This window comes from Prionailurus bengalensis, chromosome D4 (genome assembly GCF_016509475.1).
Source record: "Prionailurus bengalensis isolate Pbe53 chromosome D4, Fcat_Pben_1.1_paternal_pri, whole genome shotgun sequence".
NCBI classification, from domain to species: domain Eukaryota; kingdom Metazoa; phylum Chordata; class Mammalia; order Carnivora; family Felidae; genus Prionailurus; species Prionailurus bengalensis.
In genome coordinates this window covers 7,601,595-7,622,276 of record NC_057359.1, presented here as the reverse complement: position 1 = coordinate 7,622,276, position 20,682 = coordinate 7,601,595, and the positions used below count along the sequence as shown (strand labels likewise).

The 20,682-nt window shown below is 46.9% G+C and overlaps 1 protein-coding gene across 1 annotated transcript in view; it reads right to left on the bottom strand.

Moving 5' to 3' along the window:
• Positions 1-20,682, bottom strand: part of GLIS3 (GLIS family zinc finger 3) — a 447,070-nt gene that overhangs the window by 5,936 nt on the left and 420,452 nt on the right. The window lies entirely within an intron of this gene.

Below are 20,682 nucleotides of genomic sequence, written 5' to 3'. Positions count from 1 at the left end.
AGGACAAAAGGTTTCTTAATATTTGCACGTAATCATCGACATTCTGCTGATCTTGTTTCACTGATGTCTTTCAATTTTTCTTTTCTCGCGTAATGGAGTTTTCCTTGGGGCGTCTGTGGTCCTTTCCCATGATCCTCTACACCTTCCAAGATATCTTACCTTTTCTGCCTTCCTTCTTGCCTCGTGATACACTTAAGTCAATGGATTGTTTTCCCGGAGCATAAGAAGCTTTTAAAACTCTAATAATGAAATCTTCATTTGATGCTTTATTGAAGGGAAGGTTGTAGTTCTTTGTGTCTGTTCCCTCACCTGCAAACTGTGTCAGTTTCACTGGCTATAGTGAAGATTAAGGGATAGGGAGACCATATATAGCATTTTAAGGTGCTTTAGAAACATTGGCTATTCTTAACATCACTACTGTGTTTCGGGTAGGAAAAAAACACGAGAGACTCGTACAGAAAGTGACCCAGGGCTCATATGAAATGATGGAGAACTCGGGACTAATTCATTGGGCTTTGGGTCCCCAGTCCTGTGTGCCTTTCTCCACTAGAACTCCCCCTTCTCACTGATCAATAGGTAGGGGAGGTGTTATTGGGTTCTTTCAAGCTCTCTTTAAGCACAACCAGGGCACACGGCCACATCCAGTCTACTACACTCTTAACCCTTCTCACTTCTGTTTCGTACTCTCAAGGGGCCTGTGTAAATGCTCCCATCACCTTCAGCCAGGAGGCCTGTTCTGTGGTTGCTGGGGACGTCACCAAAGAAAAGTATGCCTAACTGCTCAAAAAGACACAGGCTGGCCCTCCAGGAGCTTATGATCCAAGACGGAGGGACCAATGCAGATTTAGGCATGGAGCACACTCACAGTAGAAAATGAAATAATAACCCTTTACAAGCAGACAGTAGTATATTTTGTATAGGATCCAGAGAAAAATGCACATAAGGTTTTGGGGGAAGGTTAAATGCATACATTACAGTAGAGACTGGGAAAATACCCGGGGAAATATCATGTTCAGGCAAGAGAAGAAAGAATGGGAAACCACTGGCCTTTCTCTGTTTGACCCCCAAAGGCTTCTGTCTGATCTTGACAGACACATGGGCAAAGGACCCAACCAGACTACTCCAAGATTCCTGTAATGGATCGACCAATATGGACAAACTCAATCCTCTAGCCAACAAAGAAATAAAATCAAGACAATATTCTCCCTATCACATTAGCGAAGATTTCTAGAAATCATTCTCGGTGCTGGTGTGAGAATGACAATCACTTCTGTCCAGCGCTGTGGACACCGGGAAAGTACAAGCATCTTGGAAAACCACTGGACAACCTGGGTGTAGATCCCTAGAAGTGTTCACATACATACACCTGGACTTGAGGATTTTACTTCTGAGTACGTATTCTAAAACTCTTTTCCAAAGCACAGAAGGGGGCGCCTGGGTGGCTCAGTCCTTAAGTGTCTGTCAGTTGACTGTGTTCAGGTCACGATCTCACAGTTGGTGGGTTCGAGCCCCACGTCCACTGTATGCTGACGGTGTGGAGCCTGCTTAGGATTTTCTCTCTCTCTCCCTGCCCCGCCCCCACTCCCATTTGCTCTCGCACTCTCTCTCTCTCTCTCTCTCAAATAAATAAACTTAAAAAAAAAAAAAAAGAAACAAAGAACAGAGGAAATTCTGCACAGAGACAGTCATTGCCGTGCTAGGTGTCAGAAGACCCAAGAGCCAAACGGGCCGCCATAAGGGGATGATTAAGCAAAGACTGATATGCTTATACGATGGAAACATTAAGTAGGCATTAAAACAATATTTACAGGGGGTTTTTAATAACATGTAAAGACCATCATATAAGGTTCAGAAGAAAACAAAAGCAAGATTTGAAGCGGAATATGGAAACTATGTGCAGTCACATGTGAGCCTATGCAGAGCACAGACATCAAAGCAACGTTTCTATAGTTGTTGTTGGGCTGGTTTTTTTCGGGCTTTATATTTTTCTTTTCTTTTTTTTTTTAAAGTATAATTTATTGTCCAGTTAGCTAACATGTGGTATATACAGTGTGGGCTTTATATTTTTCTGAACTTTAATAGCGGTGAAGGCCAAGTATGCCGGAACTAGACTTCCTGGGTTCAAGTCCCTGTGTAACCACTTACCAACTGTGTAGTCTTAGTGAATTACTTAGCCTCCCGCTGTCTGTTTTCTGATCTGTAAAGTGGGGTTAAAAGTAGTACCTACACCTCACTGAGTTATGATGAACATTAGAGAAGTTAATATTTACATATTATAGAATATAATTTGATAATTACGTAATTGATATTTGTATATTTTAGTTTACATAGTATATGATGCATTTGTTAAATAAGTAAAATTAAAAAGTGAAATTTTATAACAACCGAGTTCTCAAAAAAACCCACAACCTAATTATTAAAAGAAAGAATATTTTCGGAAAGGCAACAAGTTAAGTCCTTCAACAATAACCAAACGGAAAGAGCAGCAGGCATGTGGCACACACCCACTTCCCTGGTAAAATCCTCTGGAACATTCTTGGCCCTGTGGGGACCTGAGCTGCGCACATCTTGCCCATGTGGGTTCCCACGTCTTGCACTGACACACGTCCTCATTTCCTCGCTCACCCCCGGCACAAGCTCAAAACAGCAACATGTCTGAGTGATCTGAAGGAAACTCGAACGAGCAGCTTCATGGTTTGGGAGGTTCCTTGGACTGATCTTGACTTTGGCTATCTGGTGGCCAGTCATCTATATTAGGATGAAAACAGGGCTGTGGACCACACTGTTGGTTTATTAGAGTGTAATGTCTCCTCACTGAGAAGAATTGACACTATCTGCTATTTATATCACTAGGCTGGCTCTGCCCACATTTGTCACCCATAAATTCCCTGACAGCGTTCCTCAGTGTACTGTTACCCTTCCAAGAGGAGAAGACATTTCTCACCAAGCTCCCTCAACTCCCCAGATAGGGACATTAATCATTCAGGTATGTCAGGAACAGTGATGCAGACCTTCACTGACCTTTCGTCAACACCACTTCTCTCTCTTCCCTATCTTCTCTCATACTTCTAAGACAGCAGAAATGTTACCTGGCTTCAGCCTACCTCTGAGTATCGTGATGTGCGAGTGTAAAAGGTACGTTGTGTGGTGAAACACACCCGGTGAGGTTAACTCGTAAACCCAACATCCTGGGCTCCGTCCCCCAGGCTCCCCCGTTGGCCTGGATCGGAGCGAGAAGGCGGAGTGGACTGTAATTCCTGCCTGTGGCTGTCTTGGCTGACACAAGAACAGCGGGAACCAGAAAATGGCCCCACAAGCATGTCTGATCACTCTCACAGCCAACCCGGGGGAAGAAAATCCTCTTTATTAAATCCGTCCCTCCAAGAAGCCAGTCACTAGAGATGCCAAATCCACTGGTGTGGATGGCTGTGGTCAGTCAAATCAAAGAGCTTTAACATATCCTCTTTCCAGGGCTGTTTTCACAAAATGAACGAAATTTTAAAAAATTCCATTAGGGTCTTGCCACACACACGAACCCTAAGGAAGCCTAACTCGTTTTCTGATGAATGGCTCCTGTATTCCAGCTGTTGGACTTCGTGTAGTGAATTTGGATGGAATGCTACCTCTCAGACCAAAAGCAAAATGAGGCAAGATGTTAACACATTTCGTGGGCCTAAGACAAGAGTGATGGCAAGGTCAGCCAATCTGTCAGTCAGTCAATCAGTCAATGACTATCAGCGGGCGCTGGCCAAGGTGCTATCGGAGAGACCAAAGAAACAGAAGATAATACCTCGCCCTTGAGGATTGATAATGCCCTCAGAGCGAGGGCACACACACAGTTATAACAGCGTAGGAACAGACACGTACATTCGGGTTGGCAATAAATGTTAGCTGTCACCTTTAGTTATAAAATCGCCTCTCCCCCGTTTTACAAGTTACTTTGCTTCTAAAAATGGAGGAGGTGGCAGGCAGGGAGGAATCTGCAGATAAACTGGATCTGCCCAAGTTGCAGCTCCTGAAGGTCAAGGAGAATCATTCCTCCTCTTGTCAACTTTGGGGAAGTGTTTTCCCTTCTAAAAACACGCCTGGGGCCGCCTGGCTGTCTCAGTTAGTTAAGTGTTCGGCTTCAGTTCCGGTCATGATCTCCTGGTTTGTGAATTCGAGCCCCGCGTCGGAATCTCTGCTGTGAGCGTGGAGCCCATTTCAGATCCTCTGTCCCCCGCTCTCTCTGCCTCTCCCCCACTCACTCTCTCTCTTTCAAAAATAAACATTAAAAAAATTAAAATATACCTTTTTTTTCTAATTATAACTTGTATCTCTAAATTCTCCTGAAATCAATATTACTCTATGTTAACTAACTAGAATTTAAATAAAAACTTGAAACAAACAAAAATTATTTGAAATTAATTTTACCAACTAGAAAATGTAGAACAGTGTAAACGAAGAAAGGAAAAACTTTATTTCCACATTCAGATATGGCCAGATATATATATACACAAAGCTGGCACGTTATATATATCGCTTTGTTTTCTTTTCTCTCCTAATATTCTCTATGGGCTACACGCATCACTAAACTTCTTTTCGTTTTTAATGTTTCTTTCTTTTCTTTCTTTCTTTCTTTAGAGAGCACGAGCGGGGGAGGAGCAGAGAAAAAGAAAGACAGAATTCCAAACAGGCTCCACACTGTCAGTGCTGAGCCCAACACGGGGCTCGAACCCACAAACCGTGAGATCCTGACCTGAGCTGAAATCAAGAGTCGGACGCTCAACAGACTGAGCCACCCAGGCGCCCCTCACTAAACTTCATTCTTAAAAAAACTACCTCTTCGGTTTGTCACATGGGGGTCACTGAGGCCTCTGTGATGACAGGTTTGATCAGGAGTTCACAGTCACTGTGGCTGCTGAGGAACAAATCAGCCCCATGAAGCTGGGTGTCGGTTTCCTTCCCAAAGTGGAAGGGGTGGGGCGGGCGGGGGGAGCCAGAGGCGAGAGGAATTGCATGACTACATACGATCACAGAAAGGTGTTCTCTAGGGCTGTCTTTCTTCGATGACGGAAACGATCTCTTTCTACCTGTATCTCGCTGTCCAGCTAACCGAGAGCTTGAGATGGGCTAGTGCTACAGAAGAACCGGCCCTTTACTTTTATTTAATTTTAATTAGTTGAAATTTAAACAGCCATCTGCCCTTCCCAGGGTTAGCACACTTTGTTTCAGAAAGGTCTCCAGTGATGGGGCGCCTGGGTGGCTCCGTCGGTTAAGTGTCGACTCTTGATTTCAGAGCGGGTCATGATCTCACGGGTTTGTGACTTCGAGCCCCACATCGGGCTCTGCGCTGACAGTATGGAGCCTGCTTGGGATGCTCTCTCTCCCTCTGTCTGTGCCCCTCATCTGCTCGTGTTCTTGCTCTCTCTACCTCTCTCAAAATAAATAGACTTTAAAATAAAAGAAAAGGAAAAAAAAAAGAAAAAAAAGCAATGTTTCTGGTTAAATTCCTGAAGGAAAAACACATAGCCCACCACCCAGGGTTTAAATAAAAGCCAGACAAGGCTTCTTAGACTCATGGCCTTCAAGATAGGAAATATATTAGACTCTTTATTGCATTTATCTTTTCCTTGAAGATTTACCACTCCAATCTTTGGGGAGGAAACCAATATATAAATAAGTAAGTGAACGATGGTCAGCCAACTTGCAGCCCTCAAGAGGGCGGATGAGCACTGTTCGAAGCTAAACCTCCAGGGCATTTCAGGTCTCCTGAAGGTGCGAGCCACATTCCCCTTCGGAAGTAGAAGGAAGAGGAAACATGTCGCCCACTTTCTTTCGTGCAGACTGTGGACACAGCTGGCCGTGCCCACTGGGAGCGGCAACAGGCACTGGCCGGTCCGCAACATCCCATCTGCATGATGGTGGAGTAAAGCTTGACACAGAGGCTCTACCCAACCGTTCAGCCCCATGGAAGGGGAGGGAAACCATCAGCCTACACCTCGTCAAGCCTCTGTGTCGGGAGCTGTGTACCCAGTGGGTTCGTTTATGTGGCAGATGGCTTTGCAAAGCCCAATTCTTGTTTTCCTCGAAGGTGAGGGTGGGAAGCACCACCAAACTCTGGGCACCAGGGAAAATGCTGGGTGCACGGTGTTCAGAATCAAGACCGACCCCTCCCTGCGGCAAGCTGTGCCCTGACCATGATGACAGCTTAGAGGGGCAGGCAGCCCACAGGGGCAGCCCACACGGGTAACAGCAAGGTCCCTGAGAACTACTTCTCCAACCAGGTGTGGCCTGAGCAGGCTCAGAAGCATCCTTTGTGAGGCCCCTTGGAAATAATGCCGACGGCCATCCCCTCCGTGTGACCTGAGGACATCGTTTCAGGGGTCAGGCCAAGCACTGCTGTGGCCAGCCACGGCCAGGCTTCTGGGGCCGGCTGTGTCTTGACCTTCCAGAAGGAACACGGATTACTGTGTGTGTCTGCCCCTGTTGCGGTATTTCTGTAAAGGGGTTCACGGCATCTAGTTGATAAGGTAAGAGCAAAAAATCGAGAGGACTGGAAGAGAGGGACCCGTGTCACACAGTTATCGGCACTCCGCAAAAGCCACTTTTTCCTTTTCTTCCGCCAACACAAGCATTTCCAGTTTTCTGCTTTTATTTCACTCAACAGCTATTCACTAAGCACCTGAGCGCTGGATACACGATGCTGGCTAAAACACCCTGCGTGCCATCTTGGAGATTACGCTTTAGGGAGAAAGAAAGAGAAACATATAAATGAGAAACCAAGTAATATAGTTTCAGACTATGTATGACGACAACCAAAAGGGCATTTTCTTTAAGGGATGTATCCTCTTTTCTCCAGGATGCGTGCAGGGTGAGAAGCAGAAAAGGCAGCAGAGGAGGCAGAAGTTTGGATGCTCTCACAACTTTCAAAAGGGTTTTGAACAGCGGTGCCCTCCGTCTGGCCCTGGCTCGTGATGGCAGGTCCCACGAGGAGCCCATCCCGCGGCTCTGCTGGGGACCAGCCCCGGGGACTCTTTCTCCTCCAGTGGCTCTGACTGCTTCGTGCCTGGGAGGAGGGTAGGGGGGTATCGGAGGCACAGGCAGGGCTGGTGGCATCTCAGCCCTTTGGTGGCACAGTTTGTTTGGTAGCCAAGTGGAAGGAAAGCTATGTATTTATGAGCTTTATGGCTCTAATTATTTTTCCGCAGAGACTATAATTTTGTGGGTTACTTTAGGAAATGTGGAGGGTTTTTTTTTTCTTCTGTCTCGGTCCTAGAATTGCTGCATGATCAGGGGCATGGATGAAACCTAGGCCATGAAAGAGACAGCCCAAACCAGCAGGGACAGGGACAGACAGAGAAGACATGTGACCCTACTCCCTTCGGCTCCCCTAACTGATTTCTCTTTCTCCAACCCTCTTAGGGCTCTTCGTGCATTTCCTTCTACTCCCTCAGGACCCTGGAGCTGCCCCCTTTGACTACCTTCTATGACCCATAACACAAGCCAACCAGAAGAAGAGAGGGAAGCCTCTGCTAATGCTCCTGGAAGGCGACAAGCACGTGATCTTTGGCATCTCGGTTCGTTAGCCTGACTTTATTTTATTGATTTTGCTTATTTTTTGACATTTTTATTTACTTATTTTGAGAGAGGGAGAGGGAGCACAAGCAGGGGAGGGGTAGAGAGGGAGGGAGAGGGAGAGAGAATCCCAAGCAGGCTCCACACTGTCAGCACGGAGCCCAACGCGGGCTCAAACCCACGAACTGTAGGATCGTGACCTGAGCTGAAATCAAGTCGGACACTCAACCGACGAAGCCCCACAGGAGCCCTATTAGTCTGATTTTCTACGCTGCAACCTTACTGAAAGAAGGGCCCAGGGAATCACATGCTTATGACTCACAGGGCACCTTGGGAGAATACTTGTAGGATTCCTGGTCACGTAGACAGCTGATAACTCCTGTCTGGTAAGCAAGCAGGGGGTTCGAACAAATGTTCCCACTGCAGAGACAAACGGACGGACGCAGAGGGGTTGTTGCGTTCCCTGCGTTTACAACCAGGACTCTGCTTATACGATGCCACGCAAAGGAGAGAAGAGTGGCAAATTCATGCGACCATTTTGATATTTCCCAACATCCAGGTGTTTGGAATTATTCAAGGATCCAGCCTTTATCTTAAAAGCAAATGGGCAGCAGAAGTAACACGGCCACCATATTAGTTCCTACTAAGTTCAGAGCTTTCTCATTTACAGTTCCCTTGCTTTGGCATTTTTTGCAGAACACTCTGGTTAGTGATACACCAACCAGTCAGGGAATTCTATCAGAAGGAAGGAGACGGACTGGTATTTATTTGCTCCAAGTCAACCACCGCCCTATGGGCTTCGTATAGAAAATCTTCATCCTTTCAATTACTTTGGCGTTAACGGCATGGTCCCCGGGTTGAGCCAAAGAAGCAGAGAAGTTAAAGTAACTTGCCCAAATCCTCAGAGCTACCAAGGTACAACACGAAGACTCAAACCCTGGTCTGTTTGTTGACACGGTTCATCCAGACTACCAGGACTTGAGCTCATGGGCCAAATGAGTTTAAACAGAATCTTGCCACGTTTGTGGACGTACCTTATTGCCAGATCAGAGGCAACTTATTCACACTGGACCAACATTTCATAACATACACTTTCAATAGGGAGAAAAGCATTAGATAAATTAATAAAAATCAATAAACATCACCTAACCACCAAAAAAACTCTAAAAACCCTCAAAAGTAAAAACAGAAACAGTTTAGAAATTTCTTCTGGCCAATTTTCTGATTTAGTCACTATTTTATTTCTATCCATTGCACGGACAACTTGGATCTGGGTTTGAATCCTGGATGGTCCGTTAACCAGCTGTGTTCATTTATCCAGTTTGGATACCTTATTTTCCTGCTTGGGCCTCATTTTCTTTTAAAATAATACCTACTTGATGGGGTTGTGGAAAGCATTATATACGAGAGTGCGTATAAAAGCATCTATCGCCTTCCCTGGGGTGCAGAAGGCCCTTCGTAAACAGGAGCAATTATTATTACCATGAAATAAGATCAGAAGTATTTCTAGGTTCTGTAGAATGCACAAACAATTCTTCAGCAGTTTTTCTCTCCTAACCCTTAAGTATAAAATGACACTGCTCTTCAAAGCAGAATCTCCACAATTTGATTGTCACTTTTGGGCTCCTGGTCGTGGCCATCAACGCCACTCGGGTCTTCATGTAGCGAGAACTCTGCTAAGTCTCCTCCCTGGACGTGGTGGAGAAAATGACTCTTCATTTTAATACAGAGTCTATAAATGGGGAAGCTTCAGGAGCGGCTCACAGACTGTGTGAGGAAGACAGATTTTTCTTCGGGCTGAGAACTGAACCAGCTTGCAAAGCACTTGAGCTATTTACGACTGACATTTAAGCAGCTACTGTACCAGGAAAGAGGAAAATAATGGAAATAATAACCCTTAAAATTCCCATTGGACACATTCCTGTTGTAGGAACCCTGGGGCCGTGGCTCAAATATTGACCACTGGAGCAAATGCCTGGTCCCCTTGCCCTGGGTCAGGTGGGGGTGCAGAGCTGAGAGCTTCTACTTAGAAAAGTCCAACTGGATCCAAGAAGGGGCGCCATTGTCATCTGCACCCTCTGCGGCCAGCCGACATGCCACAGTGAGACACGCTCGGAACATTCTGAGCGCTTTCCTGTGCTCGCGCCCCGCACAGCAACCCAAGGTGTTTGAGGTTCTTGCCCACGGAGTCGGGTTCGGGGCCAGCGTGGGGAAAGAGGGAGAGGGTCTGCTGGAGATGTCCACAAAGGGCCAAACAAGGGGCTGGGAGTGGGCAGAGCCTGTTGCTGACCGGGGCACCAGGGAAATGGGACACGGCAGGGTGGGAGGGAGGGAACGCTCCGGTTCAGAGACGCCATCCGTTTTCATTTAAAATATCCTCAACCCACCCAAAACCCTAACGCGTGGTGGCCTCTGGCTTCCAAATTCTCAAAGTGATAAGCTGCCAAAGTAAACTAATTGCAACGTGTCTCTGTAATTGCCATGTGTGGGTAGCTACAGCGATAGTAAAATGGTTCAGTGAATTCTGACGGTGATAATGAAACATTTGGAGAGGACATAAAATGAAGGCTCTCAAGACCAGAAGACCCGGAGAGTCCAAAATGGATTTGAAAGCCTGGCTTTGTGGCCTGGAGGAAACCATAACCCCTCTGAGCCTATGAGTCCCTGTTTCCAAAAGGGGGGTAACAGTCCTCATGCGGCAGCATCATCATCCCCACAGAAGGAAGGGGAAGAGGCAGCGGGAACAAATGGATGGGGTGCAGGGCCCAGGTGCCCATGAGTTGCCGCTCACACCCAACGCCTGCCTGGGACTCAAAAAGCCTGGATCCGTGTGAGGCCCCGGAACGGAGGGTTCAGGATCTGGACACTGTGTCTGGTGGTCATGTGACGTGAACACTTTGGCCACTGCTTAGGGTTGAGGAGAATGAGCTGGGAATTTCTGTGTGAGTGGGGGCCACCCTGTTGCTGGTGTATGTCCCCCGACTGAGGGGCTGTAAGGATCACACGAAACGGTAAGCGTGACAGTATTTGGCAAACAGTAAAACCCACTGAGAATCCTAGCCCCTCTTGTCCCAACAGCCTGGTGCCACTTAGCCTCCTGCGTTCTCTGAGTACAAAGGTGTATCTGTCCTGGTCGAGGAGAGCTCTGCCCCATAACGCTCACAAGCAACTGACTCGGGGGTACTCAGGCCGAAAGCAGAACAAGGAAAGAATGGCAAAGAATGAAGATTTAATCCCCTGTGCCTTTGTCCTTCCAAGCTAGCTCTGTTGCAAGAAAGGTCTGGCAGAGAAGAGGATTCCAGACACAGGTAAAGTGCTGCAGCCCCCGCTGGGGTCCGTGCGAGCCACCCTGGCTCTTGGCAGGTTTTGGATTGTGCTACATTTACAGGACTTCCCCGGGAAGTAGAGGAAGAAGAAAGCTGGCAAGTATTGACTTTCTCCTGCCACTGGCCAATTGCTTCCTCTGGATAACCTCTGACTGGGGAAGCACGGCAAGGGAGCACTGATCCTACGGTTGGGGTCTAGGCCAGTGACTCTTAAAGTGGGTACCATGGCATCAGCTCTAGCTCAGCTCCGGGCAGACCTAGTGAATCAGCATGCCTGGGTGAACCACCTGGAAATCTTCATGTCTAACAAGGTATTTCTTACATTAGAGACTAAGAGGTACTAAGAACACCTTTAGATGATTTTTAACCTTCTGAAAGTTTTCCAAATGAAATACACCAATAGGAAAACACAGAACAGCTTGGATTTCGTTTGCAATGGAGGAAGAGAGGACTTCTGATGGGCATCTCCTTTCCTGGGCTGGCCCCCTGCCCTTTCTGCTGGACTCTGAGAACCCTTGGAGATAAAGTCACGATGACTGCCCTTAAGTGACTTTGGATTATACTCTGAGCAGATATGGATCAAGATGGCCTCCCTCCCCACCCCCGGGGCCCTTTTTGCATATTTAAGTTCTTGGTCAAGGTGAAATCATGGGACCTCATCTGAGTGACTCAGAAGTCTTGGTCTTACTGTGGGCTTCATACTTATCTTGTGACACAAACTTCTGTTGTCCGGCTGTAACCAGGTTTCCACAATATATCCAGTCCACTGACTAGGTGACTTCTTGCTTGTTTGAACCCACGTCCGTGATTACACAATTTCCGAGCACTCTCATCTAAGAGTGGGCCCCATCTTGTGCCAATGGTTTGAGTATTTCTCCTGCTGAACCTCTGCCTCACAGTGAAGTTCCTGTTCTATACTACCAGGCCTCCCCCAAATCTATTCTCTTGAATGTTGAGATGACATCTGGGCTTGAAGTCAATCAGTAAAGAAATATATACAAGTGGGTTTGAGATAGCAGAGGGGACACTACCTTTATGAAACCTTAAGAACGTCACTGGATTCCAGGATCTGTGTGCCCCCTTCCACCTGACTGCCAGGAAACTTGCCTTTTTATCTTGTTAGACCTTGTGGTCACTGACTACTAATCCGGACCACCAAATTTATGACCTGCTGTCTCCACTCCACTCCTTTGGCTAGAAAGAGTTCCTCCCACCACCACCTGGGGGTCCATGCTCTGATGGGTATGTATAATCCACAGGGTCCTTCCTTTCCTGCTCAATCGCATTCCACTGCACACTGAAATCCTGAATTTTGAGTATTAAGCATCTAAAAAATGTGCCGAGAGCTACAGGGAATAAATAGATGGCATGATTGCTTGCCTACACATAGACCATAAGGAATATTCTCTGAGTTCAAAGGTTTTGCTTGCCAAACATCACCCCTTGTATATAAGCTCAGGACAGGCAGGAGTTGTGTCTGTGTCTACCTAGATAGCTTTAGCCCCCCAAAGAGGATCCAGCACATAACAGGAGCAGAGTATCTGAGAATGAGTCAATGACACCCACACTGGAGCCTCCTGTGCAAATACCAATGGTGAGAGGGAGCATAACGAAGCTCAAAGATTCTGATCGTCTACACAATAGCCCATCAGTGTGACTTCCTGTTCTAACATGGATTTCCTTTTTTTTTTTTTAATGGAGGAAGAAACAAAGATGATGAAGGTTTGATTGGCCTGGTTCAGGTGCCCTGAGAGCTGTGCTTCTCCAGGCCACCTTTTTGTGCCAGCTGCCTGACAGGCCACTGAACATGAGGAAGTGAAAGACTGGGTAGAAGAATTAGGTAACTTGACCCATCCATAGAATGCCCTGCTCTCTTTTAGGAAACCATCCCAAGGTCAAGGAACCTGATCCACTACTCTGAGTTCCATCTCTAAACAGGGGCAGAAGTGTATTTCCTACTCTTCTCACAAAGTTACAGTGAGAATTCAGGGATTCCTCCAACAAATATCTTACTGAGCACTTCCATTATAGTTACTGATAAAACTTACTGATATAACTGATGTAACATACAGTTACTGATAACACTTTTGTACCTAAGAGTAATTTATAAATTGCAATATAAATGCAGGCACTGTCCTTCACCTCACTGGTAGGAATAAAAACACCACAGCAGCCCAGATCCACAGATGCCAAAGACCTTGGGTAAATGCTTGGCTCATTCAGATCTCCTGAATCATTGGCCATCGTGACAAGAAAATTTAAAAACTCAAAAGAAGTTGTGCTTTGGGATGTGTGATAAGAGACTGGGTTTGGTGGAGGAATGCAGGAGGGAAAGGCTGGCTGTTACACTTAAATGATCCAGAAAAATGTCTGAATGTTTTTACTTCAATGGCCACATCTTCTAAGGTCTAGTTCTCCGAGACCTTGCTAGAGAATGAAATGGAGAGGTTAGTCAGAACATTTTGGAAATCTGGAAAGGGGAATTTTCTGTAATCAGAAAGGGTGCTCTCAATTGTAAGTAAACCACCTAGAAGTCCTAAGAAAACTGGGTTGTTTTGCAACATGATCTGAGCCCAGATGATCTGAGGGAGCACAGATCAAGGCAGTTCTGGCGTTTCATTGTTATTTTGTTTTCTTAACACAGTGGCCTCATTACCAGTAACCCATATGTTCCTGATGTTGGCTCCCCCCCGGCTTTATTTTAAGGAAACTCCACCCACAGCTATTCACATTCTTTCTTTAAACCGTCAACTGCTTATCATGTTTACAAGGAAAATTCCAACTAAAAATACAAGAATTACAAGACACAGATTGCCATTAATATGTTCATCCCTGAAGAGTCCAACTAGGCAGCCTGTAAAATAGAGTTATAAGAAAATATTTAACTTGAGTTTAAGAGCTCCATTCAAAGAGAGGCTAAACTTCATGAGTTGCAGATATAAGACAGAACATTCGCTTCTGGAAAAAAAAATGTCATTAATTCCCCCAAAGAATGAAAAAGCCCTGTATCTGTAATAATGCTCCTCACTTTTCTATAAATGCTTTTAAGGTAACTGACAGGAACGTCACAATAGTCAATGAAACGGAAATTTTCTGGATATTTTCCTTCTCTTCGATACATTTTTGGGTTCCAATTAAGAAAACAAACCGCCATTGCCGGTGACATGGCCTGCCCAGCAGGGTGAAAGAGGAAGCAAAATGCTCAATAAATAATAGAAACACCCAAGTAGCAGTTATGGCCACTTCATCCCTCTTAGAATGAAAGCACCTTTAGAGCTCAATAAAAAAACGAAAAGCTGCTGAATCACAGTCGTAGCCAAAGGAAAAAGCAAAACAACTTTGTTGCACAAGCTGGCGAGAATTAAAACGCTTTGATGATGCCTAGGGTGGGGAAACGGGGGCTGTGCACTGTGGTGGCATCTGAACCGGCAAAGCCTCTGGTGAGGGATCTATGGCCTCACCTATCCAACTTTACAGTGTGCACATCCACCAATCTGGCAACTTCTCTTCCAGAAATAATTCCTGCAGAAAGCGTGCAAAGAGATACATGTGTGTGTGAGAGTGATCGTGTAAACATTCTTATGTGCATGAAGAGATTTAATACAGCATTGTTAATGAAAGCAAAAAAAAAAAAAAGGCTGTCAGTAGGGGAATGATGAAAAAAATGACATGTTCCTGTAGGTACTGTATAGTTTTTTATTTATTTATTTATTTATTAAAAAAAAAAATTTTTTTTTTAACGTTTATTTATTTTTGAGACAGAGAGAGGCAGAGCATGAACAGGGGAGGGCCAGAGAGAGAGGGAGACACAGAATCGGAAGCAGGCTCCAGGCTCCGGGCCATCATCAGCCCAGAGCCCGACGCGGGGCTCGAACTCACGGACCGTGAGATCGTGACCTGAGCTGAAGTCGGACGCTTCACCGACTGAGCCACCCAGGCGCCCCCTGTATAGTTTTTTAAAAAAGGAGTTGCTCTGGGGCACCTGGGTGGCTCAGTCGGTGAAGCGTCCGACTTCGGGTCAGGTCATGATCTCACAGTTCGTGGGTTCGAGCCCAGAGTCAGGCTCTGTGTTGACAGCTCGGAGCCTGGAGCCTGCTTCGGATTCTATGTCTCCCTCTCTCTGCACCACCGCCCCCCCCCACATTCACGCTCTGTCTCTCAAAAATAAATAAACGTTAAAAAAAATTTTTAAAAAGGAGTTGCTCTACATACATATACCTAGAAAGCAGAAGCATGTATATTTTTAAGTTAAAAAAAAAAGTAAGTCATAAAATAAAATGCAGAATGTGAGCCCATTTTTATAACAGGGCATGCGTGTATTCACATGGATATGTGTAAGTATATTTAAATACACATACACACACACATTTCATTTCTGTAAACATTTAAAAAGTCATTGTCTTCATAGTCATTGTCTCTCATCAGTGCTGGAGGCAACCTAAACTCTTTATAAGCTTAAGTACCCTAAGCACGTTAAAAAAAAAAAAAGGAACAGGTAGATTTTTCCTTTTCTAACTTAAAATAGTCGGTGAGAATTTTTAAAGTGTGTTTTAAGGACTGTGCTAAGAGACCAATAACCCTGGTTTGTTGAGTTAGTAATCAGTCTCCCAAGTGACCTGGGGTGCACGTGCTGGAGAGGCAAACGCTCCCCCCACCTCCGCCCCCGTGAGGACAGAGAGCGAGCGCTCCCTTCCCTATACCCACAGTAGACGCATATCCACTGACCGAGAGCACAGACTGTCATCAGACGGTCCTGGGTGTAGTTTCCAGCTCCACCATTTCGATAGTAAGAAATCTAGGGCAAGTTACATAATGTTTCAGTGATTCAGATCCCTCAACTATAAAATGGGATTAAACAATCCCTTCCTTCCTTCCTTCCTCTTTTCTTTATGAGAGAGAGAGAGAGAGAGAGAGAGAGAGAGAGAGAGAGAGAGAGAATCTTAAGCAGGCTCTACAGTCAGCACAGAGCCCGACACGGGGCTTGATCTCACGACTACAAGTTTATGACCAGAGCTAAAATCAAGAGTCAGTTGCTCAACCCACTGAGCCACCCAGGGCCCCAACGTACACCCACCCTCACGAACCATCGTCCCTGAACTGCCAGCAGAAGCTGAGCCCTGGGAGAACCGTCATTAACCCTTCCACACTTAAAACTTCACACAGACAGAATTCCCAAGCCACTAAAAACTTCCATAGCACTGTACGCACGGGCACCATCCCAAAGGAGAGTGAGTGTGGGACTGGGGTGAGACTGTTCCTCAAACCGGCTCTGATATTCCCTAGGTATGTGACCCGGAGCAAGGTGCTTTATCTCGCAGCCTCGCGTGGGAGGGGAGGGTGTGTTGGCGTTTTTACTAATGTTATTCTGAGGGTTAAACAACACAAGTGGAGGTATCCGGAGCACCCGGCATCTGGAACCCAGCAGAAAAAGCACAACAACCAACAACAGTTCTAATCAACTGGGCATCTACTGTGGGCGAGGCATTTGTCTCTCATTCTTACACCAACTCTGAAAGAGAGGTATCGCTACCTCCCTATTAAGAGCCAGGAAACGGAGATTCGGGGCATCACATGACTTGTCCTTAGGGTTCCCCTGCAGATCCGCCTGACTCTGAAGTTCTTTTCATCTCCTTTTTTTTTTTTTTACCCCCCTACAGTTCGTTATTTGTCTCCCTGTATCATTTGGGCAAGTCACAATGTCCTCTTCTGGTGATCCCTTCTGAGATAACATGACCGATTTCAGGGTATGTAAGCTAGTGGCTATGAATACTTTTGAGAACTGAAAACAATGCTTTGGCAGCCTGGGGAAACAAGGGACTTTTACCTATGGGAAAGCCTCGAAACACCTCTTCCACCGGCTGCCCCGGCTTCCCCTGCTCACAGGGCGGCCCCTGCCTCCCTCTTCACTGCCGGACACTCAATCCCAGGTGCACAAAGACTCACGGGAAGGAACACTTCCTGTACTAAGCTAACCTTAATGTGTCAGGGAATCACTGGACCATCCCCTTTCCTCCAGGGAGAGGTCCCAGGAAGTTGGGTGAGCCCCGGATATGTAATGAGAGGGGCAGAAAACAGGAGCGAGTGCTCAAAGAAGGGCCCCGGAAACTTGACTCCTAATCACGGTTTTGCCAAGGGCTGGCTCTGCCAAACGGCTGAAGGAGTCATAGGCAAAAGTCCCTTTCCTTCTCCTCCCCCTCCATCCTTTCGCTCATTCTTATTTATTCCATAGGCTTTTATTAAGCATTTACTGCGGGCAAAACATTGCATGAGAATACAGTTCCTGTCCCGAGCACACTTAGTTTAGTGATGGCTAGCTGACTCAGTCATTTTTTTTCAAATATTTTTTTTTTCAACGTTTATTTATTTTTGGGACAGAGAGAGACAGAGCATGAACGGGGGAGGGGCAGAGAGAGAGGGAGACACAGAATCGGAAACAGGCTCCAGGCTCTGAGCCATCAGCCCAGAGCCCGAGGCGGGGCTCAAACTCACGGACCGCGAGATCGTGACCTGGCCGAAGTCGGACGCTTAACCGACTGCGCCACCCAGGCGCCCCATAGTCATTTTTTTTAATGTTTATTTTTGAGAGAGAGAGAGACAGAGCGTGAGCAGGGGAGGGGCAGAGAGAGAAGAAGGCACAGAATTCGAAGCAGGCTCCAGGCTCTGAGCTGTTAGCACAGAGCCCCACACAGGGCTCGAGCCCATGAACCTCAAGATCATGACCTGAGTCGAAGTCGGACTCTTAACCAACTGAGCCACCCAGGTACCCCTGTTGACTCAGTCATCTTAACTATTCTTATGGGTATGTGGATTTAATCTGTGTGTGTGTGTGTGTGTGTGTGTGTGTGTGTGTGTGTAGATACTTAGCTACAAATACAGACTACTCACAGTTCATTTCCATAACCAACCATTCAAACAGCTCTTCTGATGAAGAGCCCCTCCCACAAAGCCCAACATGCTTTGTGCCAACTACATCCCATACACGCACCTAAATTTAACTTTTGTTTCATAGAATTAGCACAACTGTCAGAATTCATCAAGTACTAGTTATGGAAAACTGCTCTTGGGCAATTCTGTAGTAATTAAGTGTGTAAGAGTAATTAAGAATTTCTCCGGATCTAATACTCCGTCCCTAGGACTATATGAACATTAATAATCTCACGGCTGATACCAGAAATGAGTCCTGATTGGGGCTGCTGATGGTACCATCGGAAAGACATCACCGGCTCACGCTCCTTCAGCTTCCTCGGTGAAGATCTGATTTACAATCAATCTTATCGGTTTTCCAGAGATTTCAAGGGGAAGCGGTGACACACGCTTAAATTCTAAGCAATACGATTTCTAGGCTTGCGATGTATTATTTCACAACTGCACGAACGCAGATGTGACTACATTTCCTGTGGGATGGGGTATGTTTATTGTCTCTACCATCTGCCTTCAAAAACACTAACCTTTAAACAGTTCACATTAACCCCCGGCAATGAGATCAGCCACGGTGGTAACCCATAGGACTCTTCTGGAAAGTGCCATTGCATAATCGCTGTAAGTAAACAGGGGAGTGTAGAGGAAGAAGGTAAACGTCCTCATTCCATTTAAATATCAATGCTCTGAGGGTTCTTCAGCTTGGAAGATGGTTGGGCCATTTGGTAGGACAAGCCATTTACAAACGTGTTTTGTTCCGGGAGGCCTGTTTGGTGGCTGGAAACCTTTTGTTTCCTGATGTAGTCAATTTCAATGGGGCTGTCAGCCTTACCACGCCACACTGGGGAGGGAGAATGCCACCAGCGTCTGGGAGCTGACCGGCCAGCTCCTACAGGGCCAGCAGGCAGGGCAGTACTCAATCACGAGAGAGAACCACAGGAGCCAGGACGGACAGAGAAGGCTCCCACTCCCCGCCAGTGCCCTGCTATCAGCCTGCTAGGGCTGGGAGGCAGCTCTGTGTTGTTTTCCCAATGAAATCTAATGACTGGGTCATGTGTGATGGAAATCTGTGCGTTGGCAACTGGCAATTCCAGAGGTGACAACAAGAGCAAGCCGTGGAAAACACAGAGACCGAAGCGACTGGGAGGCAGAATCCCCAGAAAGCCTCTACTCTGGATTTCTCAGAGGCGATCTGTGTGAAGGAATCTGTGAGACAGTTCCATTTCACAGATCGGAAAACCGGCCCGGGAAATGTTTGGCAGGCCCTGCGGCGTGGCTACCTGATAAAGATCATTAACAGAACCGCAATTTTGTTAAGCCTGGCAATGCACCGAAATAGCCTTCCTCCCAGAGATCCTTGCATGTGAGGGTAGCCACGTGACAAAGTGCGGGGGCCGGGGGGGGGGTGCTTGTCCTTCACTGCTCTCTTGCCCTCTGCCTGACACTGGGACAAGACTCAGAGAACATCACACCGATGCTGTCACCAGGCGGATGGAAGCCACAGATGCCAAAGCCGGAAGCTGGCAGGGGCGGGCACATCGTGGGCTCCGTGGGCCACCCCCGCACCAAGCAGTGTCTACACCCGGGCGTCATGCAAACCCATACACTGGGGGTGCTGCTCTAACACAAGAAGCAAACTCAGAAAAGTCTCGTGCTCTGTGCCCCGTGGGTTACAAAGAACAGGCTCTCTGGGAAAACTTGGGATTGGGACAGGCCACTCAAACTCGACGAAAGCTTCCAACTACGGCACCAACAACATAATCAAGAGGGAACTGGAGCAGCCAGTTCCGGGTGGCAGGAGGCTCCTTGGTGGTTCCAAAATGCACAACAGTGGCAACTGGAAACGTGGGCTGGCAGGAACTGAGACGACAGGTGCTAGAACCGGCTGGGCCAGTAGCCAGGGGCCGCGTGAGGCCAGGTGCGCTCCTCTCTGGGGAAGGAGCCCTTAAGGTCGTGCTCATTTCCAGTTGTATTAAGATTGGGCTAAAGGGGCTCCCGCCTCTGCGGCAGCTGGGCTGAAGGCTTTTTCATCCTCTTCTTTTGCTACTCCAGCTCGTCTTGCCTAGAAAAGACTGCGGGCGGACAAACAAAATTCCGCGCTATTCTGACATCATTCCTCTACTTTACCAGCCGCACCTGAGTGACCCAGACTGTTTATTCAGGTCACTGTTATTTGGCTGCTCTATGGGGATGGTCTGATATAATCCCAGCAGTTCGCGTGTAACATTTCTACCTCTCCGGTTCCGGTCCCCACACAATGCCCTGGCTTACTTTCCTAAAACGGCGGGATGGCTTCTCCACTCAGCGGTATTACACTTAGCACGGCCCCAATCTCTCCCTGAGCTCCTCTTGCTGGTTTCCAGCCTCCTCTCCCTCTCTCGACTCCAAGGCTTAACCTGTGCCTCCCAGCCGCAAACAAACTGCCTTTGGCTCTACTCTCTGACATGCCAAGCTCTACTCTCTGCGTGCACTGTGCACTTCACTTTCCCCTGCCCGGAAGGCCTCTGCCCACACAGCCTACCCAATGAGCTACTCATCTTCAAAAGCCTACTCTGGAGTCCCCTCTAGGAACGCTTCTCTGACACCCTCCTCTGAGTTAACCGGGTACTTCTTGATATTAGTAGCGGTGGTATTGCCTGTATCACTGCATCGATTAAATGACATTCATGTCATTTGCGGAATTGAATGTGGCCTCTCCTTGATGGGTCCAGAAGCAGGAGGGTTGTGAAAACCCTGTTCTAGGAATTCCCATGGCATTCTAACAGCCCGGAATGAATAGGGCATTTAAAAAGAAATTATCCATTAGCACCGTAACAAAATGTACAAATATCAACTCTCAGGCAACTAATCCAGGCAAAATTCTGAAGCTTGCCTGGGCAAG